The sequence below is a fragment of the Chiloscyllium plagiosum genome, unplaced genomic scaffold (assembly GCF_037043375.1).
Source record: "Chiloscyllium plagiosum isolate Xiang-an unplaced genomic scaffold, Cpla_swu_hap1 HiC_scaffold_17, whole genome shotgun sequence".
Lineage (NCBI taxonomy): Eukaryota > Metazoa > Chordata > Chondrichthyes > Orectolobiformes > Hemiscylliidae > Chiloscyllium > Chiloscyllium plagiosum.
In genome coordinates, this window is record NW_028270155.1 from 30,452,907 (window position 1) to 30,475,458 (window position 22,552).

General features: G+C 41.2%; 1 long non-coding RNA gene across 1 annotated transcript in view; it reads right to left on the reverse strand.

Annotated features, from left to right (window-relative positions):
- Positions 1–9,446: 9,446 nt before the first annotated feature.
- Positions 9,447–22,552, reverse strand: part of LOC148147303 (uncharacterized) — a 31,147-nt gene continuing 18,041 nt past the window's right edge. The window contains exon 3 of the long non-coding RNA XR_015759934.1: positions 9,447–9,533. This is a non-coding gene — a long non-coding RNA (uncharacterized LOC148147303). The remainder of the gene's footprint in view (positions 9,534–22,552) is intronic.

Below are 22,552 nucleotides of genomic sequence, written 5' to 3' on the forward strand. Positions count from 1 at the left end.
CAATTAAGAAAATATACCACACCATACAATTATACCATACCATGTTATCCCCTTCAACACCATCATAACCAAGAATAACAAATGACTAATTCCCTCAAACTAGACAAAATTGCACTAATTATTACACAACTGAAATGTTTGTTGATAACTGGATAAGGCCATAAACAAGTGGTGCAAATTAAAGTACAAAGTTCCTATGGCCCTTTTTCATACTCTCGTGAAAACAGATGATCCCTTATCATAATGATCCCTTTGAATCATTAGTTCAGCATTTAATCTTACTTAACTGTACCAGAACACGAAACAAAAACTGAAGGAACTACGGATGTTGGAAATCAGAAACAAACTGAGAAATTCTGAGGAAGGGTCACTGGACCTGAAACGTTAATTCTGATTTCTCTCCATAGATGCTGCCAGACTTGCTGAGCTTTTACAGCAATTTTTGCTTTGGTATTTACCAGAGCACAAGCGGAGACCAGTGCTTCCAATAATCTGAATAAATGCCTTCAGAATTCAGTCCTTAGCATTTACGAAAATCATATTTTTCCTGAAGCTGTTGTTAATTTTAAATAATACATTGGATGACATAACTCAAAAGATCCCAGACCTGCACTTCCTGTGAAAAAATGACAGAAGGATTGCAATGCTGATTTTTTAACTTTATTTCTTTACTTTTCTAATTTATATCTAATATTTTCTACTTAGGCACCTTTAAACCTAAAATGGTACCGGAAATGGTGACTTTGTAAACCTTTCACTGTACTCATGTATCTCTGCACTCGAGTACATGTGACAATAAAACCTATTTCTAATTCAAATTCTAAGATCGATTAGTCCATTGTTTTAAAAATGAGTTTCCTCATAACCATGTAACAATAGAAGTAGTCTTCTGGCTCTTCTCTTATCACCCAGTATTTGAACCTGAATTGATTAGTGTCTTTTTCATTTTTATTGTTTTATAAAACTCTAGTGAATGTCGATGACCACATCCTTTGAACTATTACAGCTGGAAGGCATTCTCTTAATTTGGAAATATGCTGTTGCTGGTATATAACAGTGCAATTCTACAGTCCAGCGTAATCTTTCCCACAGAGACCTGTGTAATATACTTTGTACAATGATAATGATAATATACAAGATGAATAATTCTGATATTTACAGTTATCAAGACTACACTTTATCTACATTTTATCAAGACAATGAGAGGATATACTGTAGATAAATGCAAGGTGCTGCATTTTGGGAAAGCAAATCTTAGCAGGACTTCTACATTTAATGGTAAGGTCCTAGGGAATGTTACTGAACAAAGAGACCTTGCAGTGCAGGTTCATAGCTTCTTGAAAGTAGAGTTACAGGTAGCTAGGATAGTGAAGAAGGCGTTTGGTATGCTTTCCTTTATTGGTCAGAGTATTGAGCACAGGAATTGGGAGGTCATGTTGCTGCTGTACAGGACATTGGTTCGACCACTTTTGGAATATTGTATGCAATTCTGATCTCCTTCCTATCAGAAGGATGTTGTAAAACCTGAAAGGGTTCAGAAAAGATTTACAAGGATGTTGCCATGGTTGGAGGATTCGAGCTACAGGGAGAGGTTGAATAGGCTGGTGCTATTTGCTCTGGAGCGTCAGAGGCTGAGCAGTATCCTTATCGAGATTTATAAAGTCATGAGAGGCATGGATAGGATAAATAGACAGATCTTTTCCCTGGGGTGGGGGAGTCAGAACTAAAGGGCATAGGTTTAAAGTGAGAGGGGAAAGATGTAAAAGAGAACTAAGGGGTAACGTTTTCACGCAGAGGTTGGTCTGTGTATGGAATGGTGGAGGCTAGTACAATTGCAACATTTAAAAGGCATCTGGATGGGTATATGAATAGGAAGGGTTTGGAGGGATATGGACCTGGTGCTAGCAAGTGGGACTAGATTGGGTTGGGATATCTGGTCAGTATGGACAGGTTGGACTGAAGGGTCTGTTTCCATGCTGTACGTCTCTATGACTCTATGACTTCAAGAATTTGAATGGTTGCGTAGTGATTTTCTTATCAATATGAAATTCTGTTGATTTGGCAATATGGCCCTACATTTGTTTGTTCTATTGGTTGCTATTCTGCAAAGACCCATTGTGGTTAGAATTAATATTTTTAACTGGGAAATTGTTAGGATGTATTGTACTTCTGAAATTCTGGGCATGAGATCATAGTATATTTGAAGTGGTGTATTTGTCATTTGTTTTCTACTTGAAATCATTGGGAATATCTTCACAACTAATAAATGGGATCTGAAATTGTGTTGGAAGCCAGATGCTACTGTGGACTCAAGGGAATTAGCATAAGATTACTGCTGGGAGTGATAGATGGATGTAGTTTGAGTTGTTGGTTTGAGAAAGCAAGGGAGTGACCTATACAATTTTGCAAAGTAAAACTTACTTAGGAGAGTGGGACAACCTGGATTACACAGAATATACGTCACTGGTGGGAAGCACTTAAATTGAAGCAGGGTTTAAAGGGCTAAACTGGCAATGATATTTTTGTGATCTGGCAGATGGAGTTTAATTTAGATAAATGTGAGGTGCTGTTTTTTCAAAAGACAAATCAGGGCTGGACTAATACATTTAATGGTAAGGTCCTGGGGAATGTTACTGAACAAAGAGACTTTGGAGTTCAAGTTCATAGTTCCTTGAAAGTAGTGTCTCATTTGATAAGGTACTGCACAGTTATTTGATAAGATATGACCCATGGTGCTGGAGCTATTATATTGGCATGGATTGCCTAATTAATAGAAGGCAGGTATTTAGGATAAGACGTGCCTTTTCAGGATCAAAATCTGTAACCAGTGAGGGGAATCAGTGTTCCATCATTACTTACAATATATATTAACAGTTTAGATGAAGAAGTGAATGCAGTAAAGCTAAATTTGTGGATTATGTAAAAAGGAATGGGAAGGCAAGTGGTGACGATGATATAAAGAGTTTGCAGAAGGATTATAGACACGTTATAAGAGAGTGGGCAAAAACTTGGTGGATGGAATATAATGTGGGGAAAAATGAGGTTATGCACGTTTGCAGGAAGAATAGAAGAGCTGAGTATGGTTTAAATGGAAAAAGACTGCAGAAAGCTACAGAAGAGAGGCATTTAGGCCTTAGTGTTCATGAATCACAAAAAGCTAGAATCCAAGTTCACCGGGTAATAGGGAAGACAAATAGAATGTTGGTCTTTATTTCAAAGAAAATGGAGAATAAAAGTAGGGAGAATTTGCTAACCCTAAACAAAGCATTAGTCAGCTCACAGCTGGAATACTGTGAACAGTTTTAGAATCAAAGAATCGCTAGCGTGGAAACAGCCATTAGGGCCAACAAGTCCACACTGACCCTCCAAAGAGTAATCCTCCCAGACCCATTCTCCTACCCTATTACTTTACATTTACCCCTGACTAATGCACCTAACCTACACATCCCTGAACACTAAGACCAATTTAGCATGGCCAATTCACCGAACCAACATAACTTTAAATTGTGGGAGGAAACCGTAGCATCCAGAGGAGACCCATGCAGACGCGGGGAGAATGTGCAAACTTCACACAGGCAGTTGCCTGAGGCTGGAATTCCACATGGGTCCCTGGCGCTGTGAGACAGCAGTACTAACCACTGACCCTTATTTGTTGGAGGCAGTCCAGAGAAGGTTCATGAGGCTGATACCGGGTATGGGGCTATTGTCTTATGAGAAGAGACTGAGTACTGGATCAAGCTACTCATTGGAATGTAGAAGAATGAGAGGTGACCTTGTCAAAAGATTCAAAATTCTCAGGGTTCTTGCCAGGATAGATGTGGAAAGATTGTTTCCCTTTGTGGGACAGGCTGAGACCAAAAAGCATAATCTCAGAATAAGGGGTTACACATTTAAGACAGTGGTGAGAAGGAATTTCTTTTCTCAGAGGGCTGTGAATCTGGAATTCTTCATGAAAGGGGACTGTAGACGTTAGATCATTAAGTATATTCAAGGCTGAGATAGATTTTCAATTAGAAGGGAATCAAGGATTTTGGGGAAAAGGCAGGAAATGGGATTTGGGATTATCAGGTAAACCATGATCTCATAGCAGGACAGAGTCAACAGGCTGAATAGCCTAGTTCTGCTCCTCTGCGTTAAGGTCTAATTTCAAGTCCATGTTCAGTTGTGGATTTGAGAAAGGCAACTAGACTGAATGAGTCTATCAGTCACTAGAAGCCTTATTTTCAAAGTTTAGTGTGTAAAGAAGGTTTGGGTTATTTTGTTTGCAGCATACAGTTTCTCTGGTGACGAGTATCCCCGATTCCTCACGGCAGATGCTATTAAACTGATGTTCAGTGTGGAGTTTGCTTTGAGAACTGTTAACTGACACTCAAGATTGCAGAAAATGGCGGAGCACTTAGAGCAGAAGCTTGGTTGCAGTTTCTTGAGCACAAGTGAATTCAATGTGAGCAAATGCGAGGTCTTGCACTTTGGAAAAAAGAATAGAAGCATGTTCTACTTTCTAAACAGTGAGAAAATTCGTAAAGCCAAAGTACAGAGGGATCTGGGAGTGCTAGTTGAGGATTCTCTAAAGGTAAACATGCAGGTTGAGTCCGTGATTAAGAAAGCGAATGCAATTTTGTCAATTATCTCAAGAGGGTTGGAATATAAAAACACTGTTGTGCTACTGAGACTTTATAAAGTTCTGGTTAGGCCCCATTTGGAGTACTGTGTCCAGTTTTGGTCCCCACACCTCAGGAAGGACATACTGGCACTGGAGCGTGTCCAGCGGAGATTCACACGGATGATCCCTGGAATGGTAGGTCTAACATATGAGGAACGGCTGAGGATTCTGGGATTGTATTCATTGGAGTTTAGAAGATTAAGGGGAGATCTAATAGAAACTTACAAGATAATACATGGCTTGGAGAGGGTGGACGCTAGGAAATTGTTTCCGTTAGGTGAGGAGACTAGGACCTGTGGACACAGCCTTAGAATTAGAGGGGGTAAATTCAGAACAGAAATGCGGAGACATTTCTTCAGCCAGAGAGTGGTGGGCCTGTGGAATTCATTGCCACAGAGTGCAGTGGAGGCTGGGACGCTAAATGTTTTCAAGGCAGAAATTGATAAATTCTTGATGTCACAAGGAATTAAGGGCTACGGGGAGAATGCGGGTAAGTGGAGTTGAAATGCTCATCAGCCATGATTGAATGGCGGAGTGGACTCGATGGGCCGAATGGCCTTACTTCTGCTCCTATGTCTTATGGTCTTATGGTCTTAAGGTAGATAGGACAGTGAAGGCGGCATTTGGAATGCTTAACCTTTATTGGTCAAACCATTGAATATATGAGTTGGGAGGTCATGTTGAGGCTGTACAGGACATCGGTTAGGCCACTTTTGGAATACTGTGTGAAGTTCTGTTCTCCCTCCTATTGGAAGGATGTTGTGAAACTTGAAAGGGTTCACAAAAGATTTACAAGGATGTTGCCAGGGTTGGAGAGTTTGAGCTACTGGGAGAGGCTGAATATGCTGGAGCTGTTTTCCCTGGAGCGTTGGAGGCTGATGAGTGATCATATAGAGTTTATAAAATTATGAGGACAAATTGCAGATATTAGGAGGAAGGTATAAAGGAGACATCAGAGAGAAGTTCTTTATGCAGAGAGTTGTGAATGCATGGAATGCATTGCCAGCTGAGGTGGTGGAAGCAAAGTCATTGGGGACATTTAAATGACTGCTGGACATGCACATAGAGAGCAGTGAGTTGAGGGGTGTGTAGGTTAAGTTACTATATTTTACATTAGGATTAGGTCTCGGCATAACATTGTGGGCATAAGGGCCTGTTCTGTGCTGTACTTTCCTACGTTCTATGTTCTATGTAAATAGACAAGGTATTTTCCCTGGGGTGGGGATATGCAAAACTAGAGGGCATATGTTTAAGGTGAGAGGTGAAAGATTTAAAAGGGCAACTTTCTCACGCAGACGCTGGTGCATGTAAAGAATGGGCTGCCAGAGGAAGTGGTGGCGGCTGGTACAGTTATAATATTTAGGGGGTATCTGGATGAGTATATGAATAGGAAGGGTTTAAAGGGATATGGGCCAAGTGCCGGCAAATGAGACGAGATTAATTTACGATAACTGGTTGGCATGAACGAATTGGACTGAAGAGTCTATTTCTATGCTGTACATCTCTATGACTCTATGACAAAGCATGCAAGTCAGGAACAGGGTTGACAATTTGGCCTTTCAATCCCTGATAACCTTTCACCCCTGAGCTCACCAAGAATCCATCCACCTCTGACTTAAAAATATTTAATTTCGTCTTCTACTACCCGTTCAAATATTTATAATCCTCTGACAAAAAAAATCTCATCTCTGGATGGGAAATGATACCATATTTTTAAGTATAATACCCAAGTTCTGAATTGTCCAAGAGAAAACAGCTTTCCTATCCACCCGATCAAACTCCCTCAGGATTCTATATATTTCAATCAAGCCACCTCTTATCCATCTAAGCTCCATGGGATACAAGCCTACCCTGTCGAACCTCTCCTAAGATGGCAATCCATCCATTACAAGTATTAATCAAGTAAACCTTCTCTGAACTCTGCCACATGCTTATTTTAATTTCCTGAAGTTGAAAGGCATAAACAGCAGACATATATTTTTGACTGAAATGTCGACTGGCTGATACCTATCTCAGGAAAGATTTTAAGAACAGTTAACATTTGCATTGAGCATCAGTTGGAAAATCCTCCAGTGGTTAGTTTTTAATAAAGCCCAGGTATTTGGACTATGTGCGAGTAATCACAATAGCAATGATGTCAGAATATGAATTAGAATTGGTGAGGAAGCCACTGCATGATGGTTTTTCAGTCAATGAAAGATTAGATCAGGTTCTTCCTTTATCATCTTCAATAGCAGCTGTACCCATCCTCTGTTCTAATGCAATGACATTCATTCAAATGATTCTGTATGCGACAAGGTGATTACACTGTAGGGCTAAAAATGATGGAAATACCCTTATTAAGTAATAAAGGCTAATTGCTCTCAAGTAACAAGTTTTGTATTTATGGCCTTAAGAAAGTCTGCAGTTCCTGTTCAGATTCTAACAAGATTGATATTCTGTGGCTGTTGAACTTGCAGAATAGTTGTGTGGATGCTTTGTATTTAATTGTTAACACTGGCCCATTTTGTATGAAACTTCTGAATTGATATCTGAAACAGGTACTAAGGGGAAGAAAGATCCAAAGGAATGCATGTTGAAGTTAATGATTCTTCAAACCCAAAAGAAAGTTAATTAACTATTTTTCTAATAATTCAAAATAGTAATTCACTAACCATCAACATATGTTTTCTTATTCTTGGGATGCAAACTTTGTAGGCTATGCCAGCATTTATTTCTCATTGTTATTTGTTCTCAATAAGGTGCTGGTGAACTGCCTTCATAAACTAACTGTGTGTGTGATGTAGATACTCCCATTATATTGTTAGATTGGGAGGTTCAGATTCTGACCCAATGGCAGTGATGAAGCAGTGATACATTTCTGAGTCAGGATCATATACAAACTTGTGGGACCTTGGAGGTAGTGATGTTCCCATCTGTTTGTCACTTTGTCCTGTTTGGTGATGGAGGCCACAGGGATAGGAAGTGTTATCATTGAAGTCTTGGTAAATTGCTGCAGTATGTCTAATGAATGGAATACACTACTGTCACAGTGCACCAGGTGATAGAGGGGCTGAATTGTGGGATGAGCCACTAATCAAGCAGGCTGCTTTATCTTAGATGACGTTAGGTTTCTGAGTTTTGTTAGTCACTCAGGCAAGTGGAGAATATTTCATCACATACCCTGGCGTCTGCCTTAGAGACCGCAATTTCCCTTCCCACGTGGTTGAAGATGCCCTCCAACGCATCTCGTCCACATCCCACACCTCCGCCCTCAGACCCCACCCCTCCAACCGTAACAAGGACAGAAACCCCCCCACCTGTGCTCACCTTCCACCCTATCAACCTTTGCATTAACCAAATCATCCGATGACATTCCCGCCACATCCAAACGGAGCCCACCACCAGGGATATATTTCCCTCCCCACCCCCTTCTGCCTTCCGCAAAGACCATTCCCTGCGTGACTACCTGGTCAGGTCCATGCCCCCCAACAACCCACCCTCCTGTCCTGACACCTTCCCCTGCCACCGCAGGAATTGCAAAACCCACACCTCCTCCCTCACCTTCATCCAAGGCCCCAAAGGAGCCTTCCACATCCAAAGTTTACCTGAACATCCACCAATATCATTTATTGTATCCGTTGCTCCCGATGCGGACTCCTCTACATTGGGGAGACTGGACGTCTCCTAGCAGAGCGCTTTAGGGAACATCTCTGGGACTCCCGCACCAAACAATCACACCGCCCTGTGGCTCAACATTTCAACTCCCCCTCCCACTCAGCCAAGGACATGGAGGTCCTGGGCCTCTTTCACCACCGCTCCCTCACCAGCCGACACCTGGAGGAAGAACGCCTCACCTTCCGCCTCGGAACACTTCAACCCCATGGCATCAATGTGGACTTCACCAGTTTCCTCATTTCCCCTTCCCCCACCTCACCCCAGCTCCAAACTTCCAGCTCAGCACTGTCCCCATGACTTGTCCTACCTGCCTATCTTCCTTTCCACCTATTCACTCCACCCTCCTCTCTGACCTATCACCTTCATCCTCCACCCCCATTCACCCACTGTACTCTTTGCTACCTTCCCCCACCCTCCTCTGACCTATCACCTCCATCACCACCCCCATTTACTTATTGTACTCTATGCTACTTTCTCCCCAACCCCACCCTCCTCTCATTTATCTCTCTACCCTGCAGGCACTCTGCCTCTATTCCTGATGAAGGGCTTTTGCCGGAAACGTCGATTTTCCTGCTCTTCGGATGCCGCCTGAACTGCTGTGCTTTTCCAGCACCAATCTAATGTAGAATCTGGTTTCCAGCATCTGTAGTCATTGTTTTTACCTATATGGTGCAAAAGCTTTGGAGAGTCTGGAAGTGAGTTACTCATCACAGAATTCCTAGCTCTTACCTGCTCTTGTAGCTATAGTATTTAAGTGGCCAATCTAGTTCAATATTTGCTCAACAGTGACACCCAGAACATTGATGGGATGGGGGCGTTGTGCAATGCTAATGTTGCTGAACAATAAGGGAAAGTATTAGACTCTGTCATTAGAAGACTAATCATTGCTGCAACTTGTTTAGTGTGTGAATACTATTTGCTAATTAACAGTGCAAGAAAATTAACCATGTGTTGGTGTATGCAACACAATCTGCTTCAGTAACTGAGGAGTTGTGACTGGTACCAAATATTGCACAGCATCTCCAGTTCTGACCTTATGATGGCGGAGTCATTGTTGAAGTAACGGAAGATAATTGGGCCAAGATCAACATTACCACTTCTTGTGGTGCAGTGCTCATATCCCTACCTGTAAGCTGGAAACCTGGATTCAAGTACCATGTGCTCCAGAGGTGTGTCATAACAGGTCGATTTGGAAATTTTCTTTTGTGATCACCTTGAATGAGAAGACAATGATTGGAATGGAAGCTTTTGGCTTCAGTATGTAAAGATCAACTTACCAGGCTTAAAGAGAGAGATTATCATTATCATCATCATTATCATAATTATCCATCATCATCATGAGTATCTAATATTTAAATCTAACAATAAAATGCAAAAAGTTAACACAAAATAAACATGCTAATAGTCTTTTCTCTATACTAACTGGCCTATCGGTATCTCATCTTGGGAATCCTATTCATCAGCTTTCTGAATAGCTAGTGTATTCTTGACAGATATTGAGGGCCACAAAAGCGGTTTAGTGAGGACAGAAAACTGAGTTATTGCTGTTTAACATGACTATACTGCCACCATAGATAGGGCAATTCATGGAATTGAAGCAGTGGCACAAAAGCTAAAAAGAAGTCTTTAATTCCACAGAATCTAACAGGGACGTTCTGCTTTCACAGATATAAGCCACAGGAATTCTTGGTTTGTGCTAGGAGGGGAGGCTTCTGAAGCAAGATGTGAAAGCAGATGAGTCAGCTCTAATGACAGACCAGCTTGGTACAAAGTTATTGCAAGAAATCAGGACACTGTGGTCATTTCAAAACCTGTATGTACAAAATCTTACCTACAAAATCACCATGGCACTGTTCAACACTAGCAACACTTTGTTTAGAAACATGTGGTCATGGCTGATCCATGAACTAACTCTTTACCAATAGTTTGTTTATTAATATTATCTAACAAAAATTTATCATTCCAAGATTTAAAATCAACATTTGTGGAAGAGAGTTCAAAAGTTCTATTCACTTTCTGTCGTTAAAAGAAAATCTCATATGCAACCAATTTCAAGTTGATTTTGCACACTGTAATGTACTGATTATGGCATGGGTGAAGCTTTGAATTGAGGGAACATCGGAATAAGGGAGTATCAATTAATTTTAGGCAATAACACAAATAGGGCAAAAATAAATCAACAGGCCATTTTGCACTTAATCCAATTTTCCTTTCATGATAGTCCATTTTTTACTGCTGTGAAGCTGAAGCCCTGTCTAGCTCTTTAAGAGGAATGAAGATTGAAACAAAGTATTATATTGTCAACGTGTTCAGTCTACAAAAACAGAAAATATTAGGGTGAATATGAGAAAATGCAGTAATGGGTGGACAAGTGATTTTTTACACTCAAATCTAGCATTTGTACAAACTGAAATAATTTTGTTTGGAGTGGGATGATGTCAGAGCTTGGACAGAAAGTGGTTTCCTCCCTGCTAAAAACTTGTTCCAAGTTGGAAATGGCTCAGAACATCTGTGTTTTTTTTTGTTCATGTAGTCACTGAAGTGAACTTACTGAACGATTACTTACTTCAGATTTAGAACATGGATGTCCAGCTGATATCTTGTTAACCACACACAATTCCTCTTTGAAATATCTTTGTATGGTTTAGCCTAGAAATTGCATTGCACAGAGTCTGTTTTTATTTTATTTCTACCATTTCAAAAAGGCTCCAGTTTGTCTTAAGTCCATGATTTCAGATTTGCCCAAAAGGAATTTTGACAGCCAGAATATTATCTATTGACTTCATCAATATCACTTTGCAAATTCCTGCTCCCACTTACAATAGTTACTGGTACTTCAAATGTAGCATCACTTACAAATTCAGATTTGTAGCTCTTTATTTCTTTGTTCAAGTAATTAACAAATATAATGGAAGGTTAATGTTCCAGAACAGATCCCTGTGGAACACCCTTTGGCACATACTGTCAACTTAAAGTACTTGTTGTAATCTCTGTCTGTTGCCTTCCAAGCAATTTGTAGCAAGATCCTGGCTGTTCTGATGTTAACGTCAATGATACATTCCTGCATATTCCTAATAATCTTTCATTTCCTTGGTAATCAAGAAGGTGTTTTAAAAATATTTATAGATCCTGCATCCATTGCCTTTTGAGGAAGGGAATTGGCTCATGACTCTCTGAGAGAAAAAAAGTTTCCTCATCTGTCTTCAATGGGCGACCTCTTATTTTCAAACTATGAGCTTTAGTTGTGGATTCTCCCATAAGAGGAAATATCCTTTCCACATCCACCTAGTCAAAACCCCTCAGGATCTTAAATATTTTAATTAAGTCACCTCCAATTCTTTTAAACTCTGGAGAATACAAGCCTCGTCTGTCTGGCTGTTCCTCAAAAGGCAATTTCAGGTATTAGTTCAGTAAACCTTCTCTAAACTGATTAACATTTTTCTGAAAATATGGTGATGGGTACTATACATAGTACTCCAGATGTGGTCTCACCAATGCCCTTTTTAACAGAAGTTTAACCTCCCTACTCTTGCATTCAATTCCCCTTGCAATAAACCATAACATTCTATTAGCTTTCCAATTATTTGCTATACCTGTATACTAACCTTCTGTGATTCATGCACTAGGATACCCAGATCTCTCTGCATCTCAGAGCTCAGCAACCTCTCACCATTTAGATAATATGTTTCTTTTTTTAATGGTTTTCTTCCAAAATAGACAACTTCACACTTTCTCACATTGTGCTCCATTTTGATACTTCATGATTTAGGTAATGCACTACATATTTGCTTCTTCTGCCAAAGTAGATAACCTCACATCTTTTCAAATTATGTTCAATTTGCTATGTTCTTGCCTACTCATTAAGTCTGTCCAATTCCTCCTGAAGACACTTTACATCTTTGTTACCACACACATTCCTTCTTAGCTTTGTATCATCTGAAAATTTGGCAATATTAAATTTGGGCCCATGTCCAAATCATTGATATATTGTGAACTGTTGGGATCTAAGTACTGAACCTTTGAAGGTACCCCACTAGTCAGTCTGCCAACACTTGAATGACCCATTTATTCCAACTCTCTGTTTTCTGCCTGTTTGCCAATCTTTAATGCATGCCAGTACATTACCTCCTATCCCATGTGCTTACATTTTTCTGACCAAATTGCTGTGGGGGAGGTTATTAAAAAAACCTTTGAAAATACAACCATACTTCATCCATCAACTTCACTTCAGTAAATTTGTCAGTAATATCTTCAAAAAAGTCCTACAAGCTTGTTAAACACAATTTTTCATTTGAAAATCCATGCTCAAGCACATCATTTTTATTCAAATGTCCATCGATCACATTCTTAATGATAGATCTCAGCATTTTTCTGACTACTTATGTAGAGCTGACAGGTCTGTATCTGTATCCAGTACCCATCACCATATTTACAGAAGAATATTAGCCTTGTTTTCCCTCCTGATTCTTTCTGAAATAGACAGGGCTTAAAGAGTCAAGACAAGTGCAGTGTTGTCCATCATTCAGTTCCTCACCCCTTATGAGGAGAGGATCCTGAGTCTGACTGTTCGAGCAGGCCTTAGACTGGTATGAGAGGCTGCCCTTGACATTCTGTGCTGGGAAACTATGAGCAAAGGCAATCCCCTGTGACTTGACTGAGGCCTGCTGACAACCATGAAGCTTACTGGCTTTGTGTCTACACTAAATAGCAATGAAAGATATCTTTAGTACAAGCCTGGCATCACTGGTTGAGAGAAAAAAGTGCATTAAGGCAGGGAAATGCAAGGCAGCGATGCTATGAGTTCCTGATAGCACTCAGTCACTCTGAGTCTATGAGAATAAGCAAAGAGATTGTAATGTAGCCAAATCCAGTCCATGAGCTGGGGGTGGGTCCCTGATTACACAATGTTCTTATTGCAGCGTTACAATGATAGTTGTCAGCATAGCCAGAGGTGCAGCACTGAAATGCTGAAGCACCTGCAAGTACATTGAAAATGTAACATGACGGTTCTAAGAGACTGGAGCACATACTGAATGCCAGTATCTGTGGACATGGGGTGCATGTGGCTGGTGCCCATGGAGTATGCCCTGAGATGATGATGCCTAGTTTCCAACGTGGAGATCGTTGACAACAAGGGGGAGCTGAATCTGCTCGATTCTCACTTTGGTTTCCCAGATTTTCCCAACATTGAGCATGTTTGCTGAGATGGGAACTGGAATATTAATGAGCAAACTGGGCTGTTAACAAAATTTTTAACAACCAATGATCTCCATCAATTGGCAACTTGCTGCTGCCTAGCAAGATTCGCGCCACACTCTCTGTCAAAAGCTTAAAAGATGGCTTGAGTTCCTGCTAAACTTGAGATGGGCCTTGCCTCATGTGTTGCCTCATTCAGCTGCACATTTTGCCATAGCATATCACTAAGGCCCTAAATGATTCACCCTTTGAGAAAAAAAGCTTAGAGTTTGCAATCCTGACATTCATATGTTGATAATTATTTTCTGGGTTAGTGGTGCTGGAAGAGCACAGCAGTTCAGGCAGCATCCAAGGAGCAGCGAAATCGACTTTATTCCTGATGAAGGGCTTTTGCCCGAAACGTCATTTTCGCTGCTTCTTGGATGCTGCCTGAACTGCTGTGCTCTTCCAGCACCACTAATCCAGAATCTGGTTTCCAGCATCTGTGGTCATTGTTTTTACCCCATGTTGATAATTAGTTGATGCAGCGCAAGCCAGGGAATAATATGCCTTCCATTAATACTCCTCAGTAAATATTATACAGAGCAACTACTGTATCTGTGGACATGCTTTCCGCACTTTCAGATTACCATTGCCTGAACATATTATAGGGAACCAGGCACCAGGATGCTGCCAGAAAGGTATGTTTTCCTTTGAAATGAATGGGTTTGCTCCTATCTGCGGTTTCTGGCTTCCATAGTAGGTCTTGGAACGTATCTGCCGTGAGTGCGGGGGGGGGGGGGGGGGATGGTTCTACTATATAAAAAAAGTCAAATAGCAAACCACAGTGGATGCTGGAGATGTGAAATAAAAACAGAAAATGCCAGAGAAAGTTAGCAGGTCTGGCAGCATCTGTGGAGAGAGGAACAGGTACTATTTTGTGTCCAATGTAACTCTTCTTTAAAACCAAAGAGAGCTGGAAAATGTTCGTTTTTATGCTGTTGACAAAGTGGAGGAGGAGTGCCTGGAACAGATGGTGAGGGTGCACAGGTTACTGGGAGAGCTAGTTGTTGAAGGGATCGAGAGATTAAAATTAGTGTTAAATTGAAGTCCTAATACAGCTTGTTCTGCTGTAACCCGCATTTCGTTAATACAAATTCACTGTAACATGATTGACGAATTAGGACATTGTGTCAAAGCACAAATTTTTAAAATGTGTGTTGGTAGTAATGTGATTACATCGCCAGCACTTTAAGTGCTGTCTCTAAAGCATGATTTTTCTATAACGTAGGGTTGCATAAAAATACAACTGTGCGCGTGTGTGTGTGTGTACACTGCAATGGGGTCACCTGTAGTGTGACATGAACCCAAGGTCCCGGTTGAGGCCATCCCCATGGGGACCAAACATGGCTATCAGCCTCTGCTCAGCAACTTGCACTGTTGCCTGTCTCAAAGTCTGCCCTGGAGGATGGTCACCCGAAGGCTAGAAGCTGAATGTCCTGGACCGCTGAAGTGTTCTCTGACTGGAAGGGAGCACTCTGGTTGTTGATTGTTATGCGGTGTCCATTCATCTGTTGCCATAGCCTCTGCTTGGTCTTGCCAATGTATCATGCCTCAGGGCATCCTTGCCCACATGAAATAGATAACGTTGGCCAAGTCACATGAGTACCTGCTACTTGGTGGGAGGTGTCCCCACACGAAATGGTGGTATCCATGTCAACACTGACACATCTTGCAGCGTCTTCTGTGACAGGATTGTATGGTGTTGTCCTGAAAGCCGGGCAGTTTGCTATGAACAATGATCTGTTTGGTGGTGGTTTAAAAGTGAGAAGTGAAGGTGTGACGAAGGTCTTGGCGAGGTGCTCATCCTCTTAAATAATATGTTGCAGGCCGTGAAGAACCTGGTGTAGTTTTTCAGCTCCTGGGAAGTACTGGACAACAAAGTGTATCCTGCAGCTGGTGTCTGTCTCCTGAGGAGGTCATTATAGTTTCTCGCTGTGGTATGTCGGAACTGGCGGTCAATGACTTCTTATAAGGGCCTCCTTGAGTACTTCCAAGTCATAGAGTCATACAGATGTACAGCATGGAAACAGACCCTTCGGTCCAAACCGTCCATACCGACCAAATATCTCAACCCAATCTAGTCCCACCTGCAAGCATCCGGCCCATATCCCTCCAAACCATTCCTATTCATATACCCTCTTAAATGTTGCAATTGTACCAGCCTCCACCACTTCCTCTGGCAGCTCATTCCGTACATGTACCACCCTCTGTGTGAACAAGTTGCCCCGTAGGTCTCTTTTATATCTTTCCCCTCTCACCCTAAACCTATGCCCTCTAGTTCTGGACTCCCTGACCCCAGGGAAAAGACTTTGCCTATTTACCCTATCCATGCCCCTCACAATTTTGTAAACCTCTATAAGGTCATCCCTCAGCCTCCGACGCTCCAGGGAAAACAGCCCCAGCCTGTTCAGCCTCTCCCTATAGCTCAAATCCTCCAAACCTGGCAACATCCTTGTAAATCTTTGAAGTTTCACAACATCTTTCCGATAGGAAGGAGACTAGAATTGCACACAATATTCCAACAGTGGCCTAACCAATGTCCTGTACAGCCACAACATGACCTCCCAACTCCTGTGCTCAATACTCTGACCAATAAAGGAAAGCATACCAAACGCCTTCTTCACTATCCTATCTACCTGTGACTCCACTTTCAAGGACCTATGAACCTGCACTCCAAGGTCTTTTTGTTCAGCAACACTCCCTACGACCTTACCATTAAGTGTATAAATCTTGCTAAGATTTGCTTTCCCAAAATGCAGCATTTATCTGAATTAAATTCCATCTGCCACTTCTTAGCCCATTGACCAATCTGATCAAATCCTGTTGTGATCTGAGGTAACCCTCTTCGCTGTCCACGACACCTCTAATTTTGGTGTCATCTACAAACTTACTAACTGTACCTCTTATGCTCACATCCAAATCATTTATGTAAATGACAAAAAGTAGAGGACCCAGCACCGATCCTTGTGGCACTCCACTGGTCACAGGCCTCCAGTCTGAAAAACAGCCCTCCACCACCACCCTCTGTCTTCTACCTTTGAGCCAGTTCTGTATCCAGATGGCTAGTTCTCCCTGTATTCCATGAGATCTAACCTTGCTTACCAATCTTCCATGGGGAACCTTGTTGAACACCTTACTAAAGTCCATATGGATCACATCTACTGCTCTGTCCTCATCAATCCTCTTTGTTACTTCCTCAAAAAACTCAATCAAGTTTGGGAGACATGATTTCTCATACACAAAACCATCCCTAATCAGTCCTTGCCTTTCCAAATACATGTACATCCTGTCCCTCAAGATTCCCTTCAACAACTTGCCCACCACCAACGTAGGGCTCACTGGTCTATAGTTTCCTGGCTTGTCCTTAGCACCCTTATTAAACAGTGGCACCACATTAGCCAACCTCCAGTCTTCAGGCACCTTACCTGTGACTATCAATGATACAAATATCTCAGCAAGAGGCCCAGTAAACACTTCTCCAGCTTTCCACAGAGTTCTAGGGTACACCTGATCAGGGCTGGGGATTTATCCACTTGTATGCATTTCAAGACATCCAGCACTTCCTTCTCTGTAATCTGGACATTTTGCAAGATGTCACCATCTATTTCCCTACAGCCTATATCTTCCATATCCTTTTCTATAGTAAATACTGAGGCAAAATACTCCCCCATTTTCTGCAGCTCCACACAAAGGCCACCTTGCTGATCTTTGAGGGGCCATATTCTCTCCTTAGTTACCCTTTTATCCTTAATGTATTAGTAAAAGCTGTTTGGATTCTCTTGAATTCTATTTGCCAAAGCTATCTCATGTCCCCTTTTTGCCCTCCTGATTTCCCTCTTAAATATACTCCTACTTCCTTTATACTCTTCTAAGGATTCACATGATAATCCTGCCTATACTTTACATATGCTTCCTTCTTTTTCTTATCCAAACCCTCAATTTCTTGCCCATCACATTCTTCATCTGAACAGATCCTGAGTATGTGTAGGGCTTGTCCATAGAGAATGGCCTTGGACCTTCGGGTGACCAACCTCTAGTGCGAACTTCAGGACAAATGACAATGCAAAGTGCCTGAGCAGAGGCTGATAGCCATGCTCGGTCCACATGGGGATGGCCTCAACCGGGACCTTGGGTTCATGTCACACTTCAAGTCACCCCACTGCATTACACACTCACTTTTACACACACACACAAACACACACACGTGCTGGCCCTCTCTCATATGCTCATGTACAAACCCCCATACTCACACCCTCTCACAGACTTATACCCCTTTCCACTCTCTCAACCTCCCCACCCACCCACATATAAGTTTGTGGGGTGAATTTGTACTTGCAGAATCACATTTTATTTTGCTCAAAAACTGCATGGATCCATGTAAGATTCTGTAAATCTTTTTTTTAAGAAACAGAGTTAGTCCTAACATTAGGACACAGACAGATTTTAATCTCACACCTTCAATGCATTATCTGAGCTGACATTGCACCTATTGCTAAAGTTCACTTGAGAATGTAACTTTAAAAAAACAAATAAAAGAATTGAAACCAACATGGTCAGTCTAGAAGTTAAGAGACTTAACAAACAATCCAGGTCTTTTTCAATATATAATTTCAGTTGCATCACACTGTAAAACTTTGCTATGAATTCTGTGTCTTACGATCTTGTACTCCACAACTGCCTGATAAAGGAGCAGCACTCCAAAAGCTAGTGCTTCCAAATAAACCTGTTGGACTATAACCTGGTGTTGTGTGATTTTTAACTTTCTACACCCCAGATCAACACCAGCATGTCCAAATCATACCTGTACCAGAACATAGGTCAGCTCTGCTGAGAAGAAACCCAGCAAGTGAGACACTGCAGGAAGGTGTGGAGAGTATAATCAAGGACAATACGCCTGATCTGAAGTTGTTGAACCCAAATTGCAGTCCAGAAGGTGGAAAATGAGGTTTGCTTGTCCAGCTTACATTGGGCTTCACTAGAACAGCAGGCCTTGGTCAGAAAAGTTAATAATAGAGCAAAATGATGTATTTAAATGAAAAGCACTTGGAAGGTCAGGGTCATTTTTATGGACAGAGCAAAGGTTTTCCTGAGAGCAGTCTTGGGTAACCTTAGACTGAGTTCACAAAATGAGCAAAGAAAATGGCTTCTTTCTGCACTGGAGGAAGGGATTCTCTGATTCCTTAATTTGTATAATTTCTTTTGAGATATTGAAATAAACTGTGTGTTTGCAAGACTTAATTTCTTAATGCATCCAAATTAGTGGGACTTGACTTGTATTATATCCAGACTAAGAGCAGGAGTAGTGCATTCATCTCTTTGAGGGTGCTTTGACATTCCATATGATCGTGATTATTTTATCAACATTTTCAAACTATTGTTTATTTCCCTTCATTTGAAACACCAATCCTTTTGCGTTAAGTTGTTCTTATTCTATAATAAAAATACATTCAATTTCTCCATTGGATTGGTCATGTTAAGAATGGACTGTCCAAATCCTGATTTATTTTGTGCAGCTATCAGCCAACATTTCCCTATTTAGTATTCTAATCCCCAACCTTGTTCAAGATTAACTTTTCTAGCTCACTGCACATGAAAATATTTTGCACAATAAACAATGCAGCTGATTTACAATGTGAAGGTCTTATTTTCATCAATGAGAGATCATCTCACCCAGGAATATTAACTCTCTTTACTCTCCAAAAATACTGCCTGACCCACTGAGATGTTTTTAACCTTTTTTGGTAAGCTTATAATCATTTTAGTCCCAAATTGTTGATTTTTCTATTAAAAGAACGTATATAGATAGTAGGATGGTTGAAGACTTTTTTCACCAATGGTAGCAACGCTGCCTTACAGCACCAGGAATCCGGATTCGATTCCACCCTCGGGTGACTGTCTGTGTGGAGTTTGCACATTCTCCTGGTGCCTGCGTGGGTTTCCTCAGGGTGTTCCAGTTTCCTCTCACAGATGTGCAGGTTAGATGATAGGCCATATTAACTTGTCCCATAATGTCCAGGGATGTGAAGGCTAGATGGATTAGCCATGATAAATATGGGGTTACAAGGATAGGGTGGGGGCTGGGTCTGGGTGGGATGCTCCTTGGAGGATTGGTCGAGACTTGATGGGCTGAATGGCCTCTTTCTGCACTGTCGGGAAATCTCTGATTCCTCTATTTGCATGTTTTTTTTGAGATATTGAAATACACTGTGTGTTTGCAAAACTAATTTTAAAGAACAAAGGATGCCCAAATGGAAATGGTGTAAATTGCAACATAGTACACCAATCCCTACAGAAAATAGTTGAAATATTTGATACTATTGACAAGGATGCAATATGGCATAGAATCTAGTTCTGTGGATTTCTGCCCTTGTATCTCCCATTTGGAACATTGGCATACTCCTGTCACTTTAAGGAGAAAGTGAGGACTGCAGATGCTGGAGATCAGAGCTTAAAAATGTGTTGCTGGAAAAGCGCAGCAGGTCAGGCAGCATCAAAGGAGAAGGAGAATCGACGTTTCGGGCATAAGCCCTTCTTCAGGAATGAGGAGCGTGTGTCAAGCAGACTAAGATAAAAGGTAGGGAGGAGGGACTTGGGGGAGAGACGTTGGAAATGTGATAGGTGGAAGGAGGTTAAGGTGAGGGTGCCCGAAACGTCGATTCTCCTTCTCCTTTGATGCTGCCTGACCTGCTGCGCTTTTCCAGCAACACATTTTTAAGCTCCTGTCACTTTAAGCAGATTAACCCTGTCCAATTAGGTTGAATTAAGTTATGGTACCTCAATTCTATTAAGTTACCTTTGGTCCATAACATTTGAGAAACTTAAGTAACACAAGTCTATCATCTCTACTGACCCAGAAAGGTCACTGGAAACATTAACTCTGATTTCTCCTCACAGATCCTGTCAGACCTGCTAAGACTTTTCAGCAATTTATGATTTGTTTCTAATTTCAGGCATCCGCAGCTTTCAGTTTTTTTATTTAGTAATATTGTTGAAAACTGGGGTCCCTATAATGCTGAATTTTCCTAGTGTATACTGTGTAGCATAAAATTTCAATTAACTTCTGTTACAACATAACTAGCTTTTCAAATTTACAGCATTTCTAAAGAAAAGGTGAAGTCACAAGAATCACAAAAATCACTAGGTCATGATGTCCCATTGAACAAGCATTAACAATTTATCTGGCATTAGATGTACTCTAATATCCATGTATTATTTGGCAAAATATGAATATTTTGTTTCAAAAAATAACGGCAAGCTCACCCTCAGGCAAAAATGGGCAAGGCGACAACTGTCAGCCTGTGGTCATTGACCAGGAGGGTTCAGATGATAGGAGATTGCCACAACATAGATTGCCAGCCACAAAATAATGCCTCTCAACAGTGGTATATGGCATGGAGTTGGATTGTGGGAGTAGGGGCCTGATATCCAGGAGAAACAGCCAACATCGTCTGGGAGAAGACCAGCCAGAGGGAGGAACAAAGACTAATGACCACAATACATCAGGGACAAACACACCATGATTCCAAAACCACCAACCATGTTCCTCCATTCTAAGAACAATTTCAGAATCGGAGAAATATTCTCACCTGTCATTGGGGTTCCTTTCTTTGTCTAATTAAATAGTGCATCATATCTATTTCTTAACAAACTCAATAAACCATCAGAAAAATGCTCACAAATGATTGACTGCCTCTATTAAGGGACTGTAATTGTGAAACTCCCAAGTCTAACAATAGTGTTTTCGGAGAGTGAATTTGCATTTCTATTACCATTGGTTTGAAAAATGTTTCCTGATTTAATTCCAAATCGACCTAATGCAAATTTTAAGTTGTGCTTTTTTTATGGTTTATCCCATAATTGAAACAGTAGCTAAAATATTTCCAATCAATTGAATGTGAGTTTTGGGAGCAAGCAGGGTGGGGAAGTCTGTGAAATTGGTGTTGGATTAGGATCTCAACATATCTTTGCCTCATTTGATCTTCCCAGTGGTAGGATTGCAAGAGAGTTGAGAACCCCTTTGGGTCTATCAAGTAATTCATTGAGAAGTGGTTAAGGTTGGTCAGGTATTTTTATACGTCTTAACACTGAATCGTAGGTTTCCCTCCCAGGGAACCTGTTTCTTGACATATCAGCAACTTACCCATGTCACTGAGGAATGCACAACAGGAAAGTTCAGTGATACTGATAGCCATCTTTTGTCAAAATGTTTTTACCTCTTGACAAAGGGTTGCCAACTTCTTGGAAGATGCTTAACCTGTACTACACTCCCCTTCAGCTGCTTTTCTCTGCCACTGCCTTCACTACAGGATGGAAGAGCTTATGTAGTTTCATCTTCCACTTTTGCTGAGGGATAACAGCAGGTCATAGCAGGCTAATGCCTCTAGCAGCAGCTCTATCCTCCACTGGAGCCATACATCCTTCCCCAGGGCAGATGAGGTGTATTGAGGTGACACCTGGAATCAAAGTTTATAGACAAAGGATTAGTTTTTCTGTATTTGTACTTAGTCACTGGCTGGGCAAGCATTTACTTTGCAATCCATAAGTGCTCTTGAGATGATGTCACCTGAATTTCTTCACAGTTTCGGATGTAGGGACACGCACAGTGCTGCGAGTGATAGTGAAGGAATTTGGATTTGCATGAGAATATAGAAGACATGATTAGTAAGTTTGTAGACGACACCAAATTTGATGATACAATGGACAACCAAGATGGTTATCTAAGAGTACAACAGGATCTTGATCAACTGGGCCAGTGGGGCCAAGGAAGGGCAGATGGAGTTTAAATTAAATAAATGCAAAGTGTTGTATTTTGGTAAGCCAAACCAGGGTGGGACTTATACAGTTAATGGCAGAGTCCTGAAGAGTGTTGTCCATCAGAGAGAGGTAGAGGTACATACACATAGTTCCTTGAAAGTGGTGTCACAGGTAGACAGGGTCATATTGGCATGCTTGGCTTTATCAGTCACAATATTGAGCACAGGAATTGACACGTCA